The sequence below is a fragment of the Aquarana catesbeiana genome, linkage group LG01 (assembly GCF_042186555.1).
Source record: "Aquarana catesbeiana isolate 2022-GZ linkage group LG01, ASM4218655v1, whole genome shotgun sequence".
Lineage (NCBI taxonomy): Eukaryota > Metazoa > Chordata > Amphibia > Anura > Ranidae > Aquarana > Aquarana catesbeiana.
Genome location: NC_133324.1, coordinates 734,059,732 through 734,072,324, shown reverse-complemented (window position 1 = coordinate 734,072,324; position 12,593 = coordinate 734,059,732). Strand labels below are relative to the sequence as shown.

Genomic DNA, 12,593 nt, shown 5'->3' with positions numbered 1-12,593 from the left:
ATGGAACACTATTCCCACTGACATCAATGATGGAACACTATTCTTCCCACTGACACCAATGATGGGACACTATTCTTCACACTGACGTCAGTGATGGCAAGATATTCTTCCCACTGACATCAATGATGGCACACTATTCCTCCCACTAACACAATGATGGGACACTATTCTTCCCACTAACATCAATGATGGGACACTATTCTCCCCACTGACATCAATGATGGCACACTATTCTTCCCACTGACATCAATGATGGCACACTATTCTTCCCACTGAGATCAATGATGGGACACTATTCTTCCCACTGACATCAATGATGGCACACTATTCTTCCCACTGACATCAGTGATGGCACACCATTCTTCCCACTGACATCAATGATGGCACACTATTCTTCCCACTGACATTAATGATGGGACACTCTTCCCATTTACATCAATGATGGGACACTATTCTTCCCACTGACACCAATGATGGGACACTATTCTTCCCACTGACACCAATGATGGGACACTATTCCTCCCACTAACACCAATGATGGGACACTATTCCCACTGACATCAATGATGGCACACTATTCTTCCCACTGACATCAGTGATGGCACACTATTCTTCCCACTGACATCAATGATGGCACACTATTCCTCCCACTGACACCAATGATGGGTCACTATTCCTCCCACTAAAACCAATGATGGCACACTATTCCCACTGACATCAATGATGGGACACTATTCTTCCCACTGACATCAGTGATGGCACACTATTCTTCCCACTGACATCAATGATGGGACACTATTCTTCCCACTGACATCAATGATGGGACACTATTCTTCCCACTGACATCAATGATGGGACACTATTCTTCCCACTGGCATCAATGATGGCACACTAGACTTCCCACTGAAATCAATGATGGGACACTATTATTCCCACTGACATCAATGATGGCACTCTATTCTTCCCACTGACATCAGTGATGGCACACTATTCTTCCCACTGACATCAGTGATGGCACACTATTCTTCCCACTAACATCAGTGATGGCACACTATTCGTCCCACTGACATCAATGATGGTTCACTATTCCCACTGACATCAATGATGGGACACTATTCCCACTGACATCAATGATGGGACACTATTCTTCCCACTGACATCAATGATGGGACACTATTCCCACTGACATCAATGATGGGACACTATTCTTCCCACTAATTCCAATGATGGCACACTATTCTTCCCACTGACATCAATGATGGGACACTATTCTTCCCACTGACATCAATGATGGGACACTATTCTTCCCACTGACATCAATGATGGCACACTATTCTTCCCACTGACATCAATGATGGGACACTATTCTTCACACTGACATCAATGTTGGGACACTATTCTTCCCACTGACATCAATGATGGCATTGTATTCTTCCCACTAACATCAGTGATGGCACACTATTCTTCCCACTGACATCAATCATAGGACACTATTCCCACTGACATCAATGATGGCACACTATTCTTCCCACTAACATCAGTGATGGCACACTATTCTTCCCACTGACATCAATGATGGCACACTATTCTTCCCACTGACATCAATGATGGGGCACTATTCCCACTGACATCAATCATGGGACACTATTCTTCCTACTGACATCAATGATGGGACACTATTCTTCCCACTGACATCAATGATGAGACACTATTCTTCCCACTGACATCAATGATGGCACACTATTCTTCCCACTGACATCAATGATGGCACACTATTCTTCCCACTGACATCAATGATGGGACACTATTCTTCCCACTGACATCAGTGATGGCACACTATTCTTCCCACTGACATCAATGATGGGACACTATTCTTCCCACTGACATCAATGATGGGACACTATTCTTCCCACTGACATCAATGATGGCACACTAGACTTCCCACTGAAATCAATGATGGGACACTATTATTCCCACTGACATCAATGATGGCACTCTATTCTTCCCACTGACATCAGTGATGGCACACTATTCTTCCCACTGACATCAGTGATGGCACACTATTCTTCCCACTGACATCAGTGATGGCACACTATTCTTCCCACTAACATCAGTGATGGCACACTATTCGTCCCACTGACATCAATGATGGTTCACTATTCCCACTGACATCAGTGATGGGACACTATTCCCACTGACACCAATGATGGGACACTATTCTTCCCACTGACATCAATGATGGGGCACTATTCCCACTGACATCAATCATGGGACACTATTCTTCCTACTGACATCAATGATGGCACACTATTCTTCCCACTGACATCAATGATGGCACACTATTCTTCCCACTGACATCAATGATGGCACACTATTCTTCCCACTGACAACAATGATGGCACACTATTCTTCCCACTGACATCAATGATGGCACACTATTCTTTCCACTGACACCAATGATGGGACACTATTCCCACTGACATCAATGATGGCACACTATTCTTCCCACTAACATCAATGATGGGACACTATTCTCCCCACTGACATCAATGATGGCACACTATTCTTCCCACTGACATCAATGATGGCACACTATTCTTCCCACTGACATCAATGATGGCACACTATTCTTCCCACTGAGATCAATGATGGGACACTATTCTTCCCACTGACATCAATGATGGCACACTATTCTTCCCACTGACATCAGTGATGGCACACCATTCTTCCCACTGACATCAATGATGGCACACTATTCTTCCCACTGACATTAATGATGGGACACTCTTCCCATTTACATTAATGATGGGACACTGTTCTTCCCACTGACACCAATGATGGGACACTATTCTTCCCACTGACATCAATGATGGGACACTATTCTTCCCACTGACATCAATGATGGGACACTATTCTTCCCACTGACATCAATGATGGCACACTATTCTTCCCACTGACATCAGTGATGGCACACTATTCTGCCCACTGACATCAGTGATGGCACACTATTCTTCCCACTGACATCAGTGATGGGACACTATTCTTCCCACTGACATCAATGATGGCACACTATTCTTCCCACTGACATCAAAGATGGGACACTATTCTTCACACTGACGTCAGTGATGGCACACTATTCTTCCCACTGACATCATGGGACACTATTCCCACTGACATCAATGATGGCACACTATTCTTCCCACTAACATCAGTGATGGCATACTATTCTTCCCACTGACATCAATGATGGCACACTATTCTTCCCACTGACATCAATGATGGTGTACTATTCTTTCCACTGACATCAATGATGGGACACTATTCTTCCCACTGACAATGATGGGACACTCTTCTTCCCACTGACATCAATGATGGAACACTATTCCCACTGACATCAATGATGGCACACTATTCTTCCCACTGACATCAAAGATGGGACACTATTCTTCACACTGACGTCAGTGATGGCACACTATTCTTCCCAGTGACATCATGGGACACTATTCCCACTGACATCAATGATGGCACACTATTCTTCCCACTAACATCAGTGATGGCACACTATTCTTCCCACTGACATCAATGATGGCACACTATTCTTCCCACTGACATCAATGATGGTGTACTATTCTTTCCACTGACATCAATGATGGGACACTATTCTTCCCACTGACAATGATGGGACACTCTTCTTCCCACTGACATCAATGATGGAACACTGTTCCCACTGACATCAATGATGGAACACTATTCTTACCACTGACACCAATGATGGGACACTATTCTTCACACTGACGTCAGTGATGGCAAGATATTCTTCCCACTGACATCAATGATGGCACACTATTCCTCCCACTAACACAATGATGGGACACTATTCTTCCCACTAACATCAATGATGGGACACTATTCTCCCCACTGACATCAATGATGGCACACTATTCTTCCCACTGACATCAATGATGGCACACTATTCTTCCCACTGAGATCAATGATGGGACACTATTCTTCCCACTGACATCAATGATGGCACACTATTCTTCCCACTGACACCAGTGATGGCACACCATTCTTCCCACTGACATCAATGATGGCACACTATTCTTCCCACTGACATTAATGATGGGACACTCTTCCCATTTACATCAATGATGGGACACTATTCTTCCCACTGACACCAATGATGGGACACTATTCTTCCCACTGACACCAATGATGGGACACTATTCCTCCCACTAACACCAATGATGGGACACTATTCCCACTGACATCAATGATGGCACTCTATTCTTCCCACTGACATCAGTGATGGCACACTATTCTTCCCACTGACATCAATGATGGCACACTATTCCTCCCACTGACACCAATGATGGGTCACTATTCCTCCCACTAAAACCAATGATGGCACACTATTCCCACTGACATTAATGATGGGACACTATTCTTCCCACTGACATCAGTGATGGCACACTATTCTTCCCACTGACATCAATGATGGCACACTATTCTTCCCACTGACATCAATGATGGGACACTATTCTTCCCACTGACATCAGTGATGGCACACTATTCTTCCCACTGACATCAATGATGGGACACTATTCTTCCCACTGACATCAATGATGGGACACTATTCTTCCCACTGGCATCAATGATGGCACACTAGACTTCCCACTGAAATCAATGATGGGACACTATTATTCCCACTGACATCAATGATGGCACTCTATTCTTCCCACTGACATCAGTGATGGCACACTATTCTTCCCACTGACATCAGTGATGGCACACTATTCTTCCCACTGACATCAGTGATGGCACACTATTCTTCCCACTGACATCAGTGATGGCACACTATTCTTCCCACTAACATCAGTGATGGCACACTATTCGTCCCACTGACATCAATGATGGTTCACTATTCCCACTGACATCAATGATGGGACACTATTCCCACTGACATCAATGATGGGACACTATTCTTCCCACTGACATCAATGATGGGACACTATTCCCACTGACATCAATGATGGGACACTATTCTTCCCACTAATTCCAATGATGGCACACTATTCTTCCCACTGACATCAATGATGGGACACTATTCTTCCCACTGACATCAATGATGGGACACTATTCTTCCCACTGGCATCAATGATGGCACACTATTCTTCCCACTGACATCAATGATGGGACACTATTCTTCACACTGACATCAATGTTGGGACACTATTCTTCCCACTGACATCAATGATGGCATTGTATTCTTCCCACTAACATCAGTGATGGCACACTATTCTTCCCACTGACATCAATCATAGGACACTATTCCCACTGACATCAATGATGGCACACTATTCTTCCCACTAACATCAGTGATGGCACACTATTCTTCCCACTGACATCAATGATGGCACACTATTCTTCCCACTGACATCAATGATGGGGCACTATTCCCACTGACATCAATCATGGGACACTATTCTTCCTACTGACATCAATGATGGGACACTATTCTTCCCACTGACATCAATGATGAGACACTATTCTTCCCACTGACATCAATGATGGCACACTATTCTTCCCACTGACATCAAAGATGGCACACTATTCTTCCCACTGACATCAATGATGGCACACTATTCTTCCCACTGACAACAATGATGGCACACTATTCTTCCCACTGACATCAATGATGGCACACTATTCTTTCCACTGACACCAATGATGGGACACTATTCCCACTGACATCAATGATGGCACACTATTCTTCCCACTAACATCAATGATGGGACACTATTCTCCCCACTGACATCAATGATGGGACACTATTCTTCCCACTGACATCAATGATGGGACACTATTCTTCCCACTGGCATCAATGATGTCACACTAGACTTCCCACTGAAATCAATGATGGGACACTATTATTCGCACTGACATCAATGATGGCACTCTATTCTTTCCACTGACATCAGTGATGGCACACTATTCTTCCCACTGACATCAGTGATGGCACACTATTCTTCCCACTAACATCAGTGATGGCACACTATTCGTCCCACTGACATCAATGATGGTTCACTATTCCCACTGACATCAATGATGGGACACTATTCCCACTGACATCAATGATGGGACACTATTCTTCCCACTGACATCAATGATGGGACACTATTCCCACTGACATCAATGATGGGACACTATTCTTCCCACTAATTCCAATGATGGGACATTATTCTTCCCACTGACACCAATGATGGGACACTATTCCTCCCACTGACATCAATGATGGGGTACTCTTCTTTCCACTGACACCAACAATGGGGTACTAGTCCTCCCACTGGCATCTGCCCCCCCTAAAGACTGACGGACAGTAAATTGGCCCTTTGCGCACTATTTTTCCCACTGACATCAATGATGGCACACTATTCTTCCCACTAACATCAATGATGGCACACTATTCTTCCCACTGACATCAATGATGGGACACTATTCTTCCCACTGACATCAATGATGGGACACTATTCTTCCCACTGACATCAATGATGGCATATTATTCTTCCCACTAACATCAGTGATGGCACACTATTCTTCCCACTGACATCAATGATGAGACACTATTCCCACTGACATCAATGATGGCACACTATTCTTCCAACTGACATCAATGATGGCACACTATTCTTCCCACTGACATCAATGATGGGACACTATTCTTCCCACTGACATCAATGATGGGACACTATTCTTCCCACTGACATCAATGATGGCATATTATTCTTCCCACTAACATCAGTGATGGCACACTATTCTTCCCACTGACATCAATGATGAGACACTATTCCCACTGACATCAATGATGGGACACTATTCTTCCCACTGACATCAATGATGGCACACTATTCTTCCCTCTAACATCAGTGATGGCACACTATTCTTCCCACTGACATCAATGATGGCACACTATTCTTCCCACTAACATCAGTGATGGCACACTATTCTTCCCACTGACATCAATGATGGGACACTATTCTTCCCACTGACATCAATGATGGCACACTATTCTTCCCACTGACATCAATGATGGCACACTATTCTTCCCACTGACAACAATGATGGTACACTATTCTTCCCACTGACATCAATGATGGCACACTATTCCCACTGACATCAATGATGGGACATTATTCTTCCCACTGACATCAATGATGGCACACTATTCTTCCCTCTAACATCAGTGATGGTACACTATTTTTCCCACTGACATCAATGATGGCACACTATTCCCACTGACATCAATGATGGGACATTATTCTTCCCACTGACATCAATGATGGCACACTATTCTTCCCACTGACATCAATGATGGCACACTATTCTTCCCACTGACAACAATGATGGTACACTATTCTTCCCACTGACATCAATGATTGGACACTATTCCCACTGACATCAATGATGGGACACTATTCTTCCCACTGACATCAATGATGGGACACTATTCTTCCCACTGACACCAGTGATGGAACACTATTCTTCCCACTGACACCAATGATGGGACACTATTCCTCCCACTGACACCAATGTTGGGACACTATTCTTCCCACTGACACCAATGATGGGACACTATTCCCACTGACATCAATGATGGGGTACTCTTCTTTCCACTGACACCAACAATGGGGTACTAGTCCTCCCACTGACACCTGCCCCCCCTAAAGACTGAAGGACAGTAAATCGGCCCTTTGTTTAAAAAATGTTGAGACCCCTGGTATAGGACATATAGTATCATGGTGTAGAAAAGAAAAGATTTCAGATCAGCAGACTTGCATGATGTATAAAGTAATTTGGCAATTGCACAAATTTAAGAGAGACCTGGCCATACGGCTTATATAGAGACCTCAGACCCTTTTATTTTCTATGATAAGATGTTTGAATGACACGGCTAAAATCAGACTTTAATTAAAGATTTAATTAGCTGCACTAGAAAAGAATTTGAATTGTGTTCTATAAAAAGAGAAGGCGTCTTTCAGATATCTGCTGCTGGTTTGGAGCTCATCTTAGTGCAGGGTTCCTTCATGACTGACATATGGAGCCTATGGATAGGAATTTAAAAATACAGAAGAGTGTGAGGAGCTTTGTGCAGAGACGTGTGATAGCAGCTGCTATGTATGCTGTACAGTAGCTGACAGTGACAGAGCATTTCTGAGTGGGAAGCCTTGTGGAGTACAGTAGACAGTCTAGACAGCAGTGCTGAATGCTGCAGTACTGTGGATTTAAACTTCTAATGAGATAAGAGGAAGGAGGCAGAGAGGGAAAGGCATCAGAGGACAGAAAAACAAGCTAGCCTGAGATAAGGTGACAATTCATGTGGCTCTTATAAATAGGCCAGGCTTGTTACAAAAGGTGTGGCAGTTACCGGAGCTTTTATTGTTACTATTAACTGTGTTGTGTCTCGAGTAGTATGGAATGTTAAATGATCCGGACTCTTTTGTTTGTTGAACAGACATGTATTTCTGAACTTTGTACTGCAGACTGTAATGATGACTTGCCAGCATATTTTGGAGGAAATTATTTATTTGACATTATAGAGGAAACAATTTATTTTAGGTTAAAAATCCTTGAAAAGGTGCTTGACATTGCATGCATATTTGTAGTCTTCTGTTTGAATTGATCTTTTTTTTTGTATATGCCTTTGTATTAGGAATAGTCAGTGCTCAGTCGGACACGCATGCTGCAATGCGCTCTTCAAACTTGTCAGCTCTGCTTTGCCATTCTGACAAGTTTACTTCAATGAGAGAGAAGGAGGGAAGAGGCTCCTGGAAGCAGATAATCAAGGGGAATAATTGTGCTTGGAACAGGTGCTCTAACGTGTCTGATCATTTGCTTCCCCAGACACGGAGGGGCTAGTGGCCTGGGGGAGAAAGCAGAAAAAACTGCTGAATTGGGTGACTGTCATCTCACATCTGTGGGCACCCTTACAATGTTATTTCAAGTGTTTTTTTTATATTCTAAAACCATTACAACTATCAGTCGAGCACCATTAATAATAACTGGGTGGTGCAGATCAGTTTAAGCTAAAGTATGGTAAACTTTTTTTTGGCCTTTTGCACAGTAAAAATATGTTACCCCTAGTGATGTGTATCCTATCTCTGGATTCTTCAGAGTTTATTACAGTGGTTGTAAACTTTCACATATACACAGTCAAGTGACAGGCCTTGAGTGATACACAGAGATGAAACAAATCCTCCTACATAAGTTGTACCTGTTTATGTGCAGCTCTCTCTTCTCTTCTCTGTTCAAAGTGCAGCATATATAGCAGAATATATACACAATTTCATAAAGCAAGGGGCAGACACTGAAGTTACCCTCTCTGCTGGTAGGGTAATCAGATCCTGTCTATAAATTGAAAGAAAAGAGAAACAGGGGCGCACCAGCCTTGTGCATTATCTTTTAAAACATTTATTAAATCCAAATAATAAAGGAAACAACTCACAAGCAATTGGTAGAGGAGTCACAACATAAAAGTGCACCGACAAACAGCATGCGACTTAGGATGAGCGAAACCTTCCAGGGATCGTGGAGGAACGCACAGGCATCACAATCATCTAACGCGTTTCGAAGGGAACGTCCCCTCTTCATCAGAGCTATACCGTGAACCCTCCCTCAGCAGTCTCCATTTATAAGTGCCTGGGTGTCAGTAAAACAAGGATGGGATAAGGGGCTCCTCCCCCTCAAGTGATCCCTCCCTCCTGTGCCCTCCAATCATACGGGGAACACTCCAATTAGCATACAAAGAGTTGAATTGTGGCGTGCAGTGCACACAGAATGCAGAGACGACAAATGGCATAAAATGTATCAAGCTTGCAAGATATAGACCATAGTAAACAGTACTAGCCCTGGCAAGTGAAAACCTCACTTAAAAATCACTTAAAAATCATCAGTCACATCAAAATATTACATATTATAAGAGTGTGAGACCATGAAAATTTATATATAGAAGTATATATAAATATATAAATAGATGGAAACATGTATGAAAGTGTACCTACAATACATGCACATTTTTTACCTGCAAAAAGTGCATTTCTTATTTTTTGTCAAAATGTGAACTTATCCTTAAATCCTATGTAAAATGCCTGTTTGATCCTGTCTTGTCTGATCCCCCCCCCCCCCATTCTTTTACTTTTACTTTTTTCTTTTACTGTCCTCAATCCATCTGCTAATAGAACAGAGCCCTGAGAGGCACTCTGCACATGCTCATTTTTCTTGCATGTGATTAGCACAGGGCCAATTAGCACTGTCCAGACAGAGGGTCAGGGGTCTTGCAGCCTCATAGGACATTGAGAGGAGAATAAAAACTCCTTCTGCAAGCTTTAACCAGGGCTTAGTCAGGCACTGATTGAAGTCACAAGATTGCTATATAATGCTGATGGGAAAAGGTATTTAGCAGTTGATATTTACTAAAATAATTGCATTTCCATGTTCTGTGTATTGTGGGAGACCAGATATAGTGAATGCAGGCTCCTGGGTTTAGTAACACTTTAATAACACAATCTACCCCCCTCCAATCACAGATTGTCTAGCATTCTATAATAGGGATGTGAGGCTTTATTTGAATGGAGGATGGGGTGAAGCAAGCAACCCTCAGTGATCAGTGTGCTGCAGCTGGAGCTACAAGTCTCAGCATTGGATACTTGGGGCTGACAGGAGAGTGTAGGCTGATTAAAAGCTAAGATTTGCATCAAAGCTGCAGTGGCTAGAGATGGGACACACTTCATGAATTTATTTTTACTGTGCATATTACCAGAAATACTTCCGCTTTAAAGTGGATGTAAACCTGATTCAAGAAATTTGAGCTGGGCACATGTATCTGTAGTCTTTTCTTATCTCTAGCCAAAGCTCTATGTCACGTAGCTGTCTCCTGCTCCGTTCTTCTGTTATCAGCCTGATAACTTCTGACAAAGCAGCCTGAGTTTTGTGTTGGGGAGGATGCTAGAAACAAATAGATTAGCATAGAGCTGAACTATTCAACGAACCATTCTGAAAGTCTCTGCCTATGAGAAGAGGGGGTGTGTGCCTTTTCTCCAATCTTGCCTGTATGCCCAGGCTTCACTGCAGTGCTGAATGGGAAGAGAAAATCCCCAAAAACAAAGTGAACTTTCTAAAGAATATATAAAGCTGAAGACAGCAGATATGCATGTAAAACTTATGTAGAGAGATTTGTTTAATCTCTGTGTATTATCTGAGGCTGAGGGTTTACATCTATTTTAAGTACTTAAACAGGACAATATTTGCAATCACATATTTCGAACCTATTTCCATGTGCAAATGACATAGTCCATTTATGCACATAAACGTGTTACACGGGTGAGGAAAGCATGGTGGTTTTATATACAGAAAGCAATTTTAATCCTGAATAATTGTTTTTACAAGCAAGTGTTGTATAGGCATGTATTCTCCAATTGAACATGGTATGTGCACTGTGGAAACGGACACGATGTCGTGCTTGTTACTGCAGCATGCAATAGCATGTTTTTTTCTTGTTGGTGCGCTGCAGTACCATTCATTCCTTATGGCATGCCAACACATCACACACATGGTAAATTTTTGTGCATGGATAAGTAGATAAATGAAGGTTAGTATTGGTATATTATTGTTGAAAATAAACTTCTGATCACTGTATTAACAATAACCTTATTACTGTGTCCACAGCATGTCCTTATCTGTTGTTAGTGCGTCAGAAACAGACACATAGATTAAATAAATAAATACATAGTAGTAGTAGTAGTGTTGGTGGTTTTATGGTATTTACAGCCACAACTGTCGTGTCCAAGTTCTTCAGTGAAACTTGGCAGCCAGGTCTATTGATGCTGCTTTATGGAAATACACAGTATAGTGATAGAGACCAAAGTGAGTGTGTCATGTTGTTGGACTTTGCATCCTAGGTTTAATGTACACGAGACATTTTTACAACCTCTCCTGAATGATTTAACTTGACAGATAGTAACCCACGTTTAAAATGTCCATTTTGCCACGTTTACATGGCGCGTTTAGCGGTGTTTTGCCGAATTTGCGTTTAGAAGGGTTTGAAAAAAATATATATTTTTTTTAAAAATAGCCAAAAATGAAAAATGCCTGTAAACGAAATGCGACTAAACGGGAGTTACCACGTTTAGAAGCGTTTGCCGCTTGAAATGCCTCTAAACTCAACATCTGAACTCATTTTTTTGCTTTCCAAAAAAGGCCTCTAAACTCAACTGCTTAGAAACGACTATAAAAGACATGTACTGATAAGATAACACAGAGGAGAGCTCAGGAACAGTTGAAAAAAATGCCCAACTGCTCCTAAATGTCCGTTTAGCAGCAGCAGTGTACATGAGGCCTTACCCTTTAATCAACAAACTTATTAATTTTTGGTTGTTGGCAGAAAAGTTATAGGGCTGTGTAAAATATGAACCCATAACACCCAACCACACCCTTATCTTTAGGATTTTACTTGGGAAGAGCAAATATTTGAAAAGTCTTATTATTATCCATTAACCAGTTGGGAGATTTCACCCCACTTCCTGTCCCTGTTGCAGCAG

The 12,593-nt window shown here is 42.4% G+C and overlaps 1 protein-coding gene across 4 annotated transcripts in view; it reads left to right on the top strand.

Moving 5' to 3' along the window:
• NR3C2 (nuclear receptor subfamily 3 group C member 2) overlaps positions 1 to 12,593 on the top strand; it is a 532,006-nt gene that overhangs the window by 204,525 nt on the left and 314,888 nt on the right. The window lies entirely within an intron of this gene.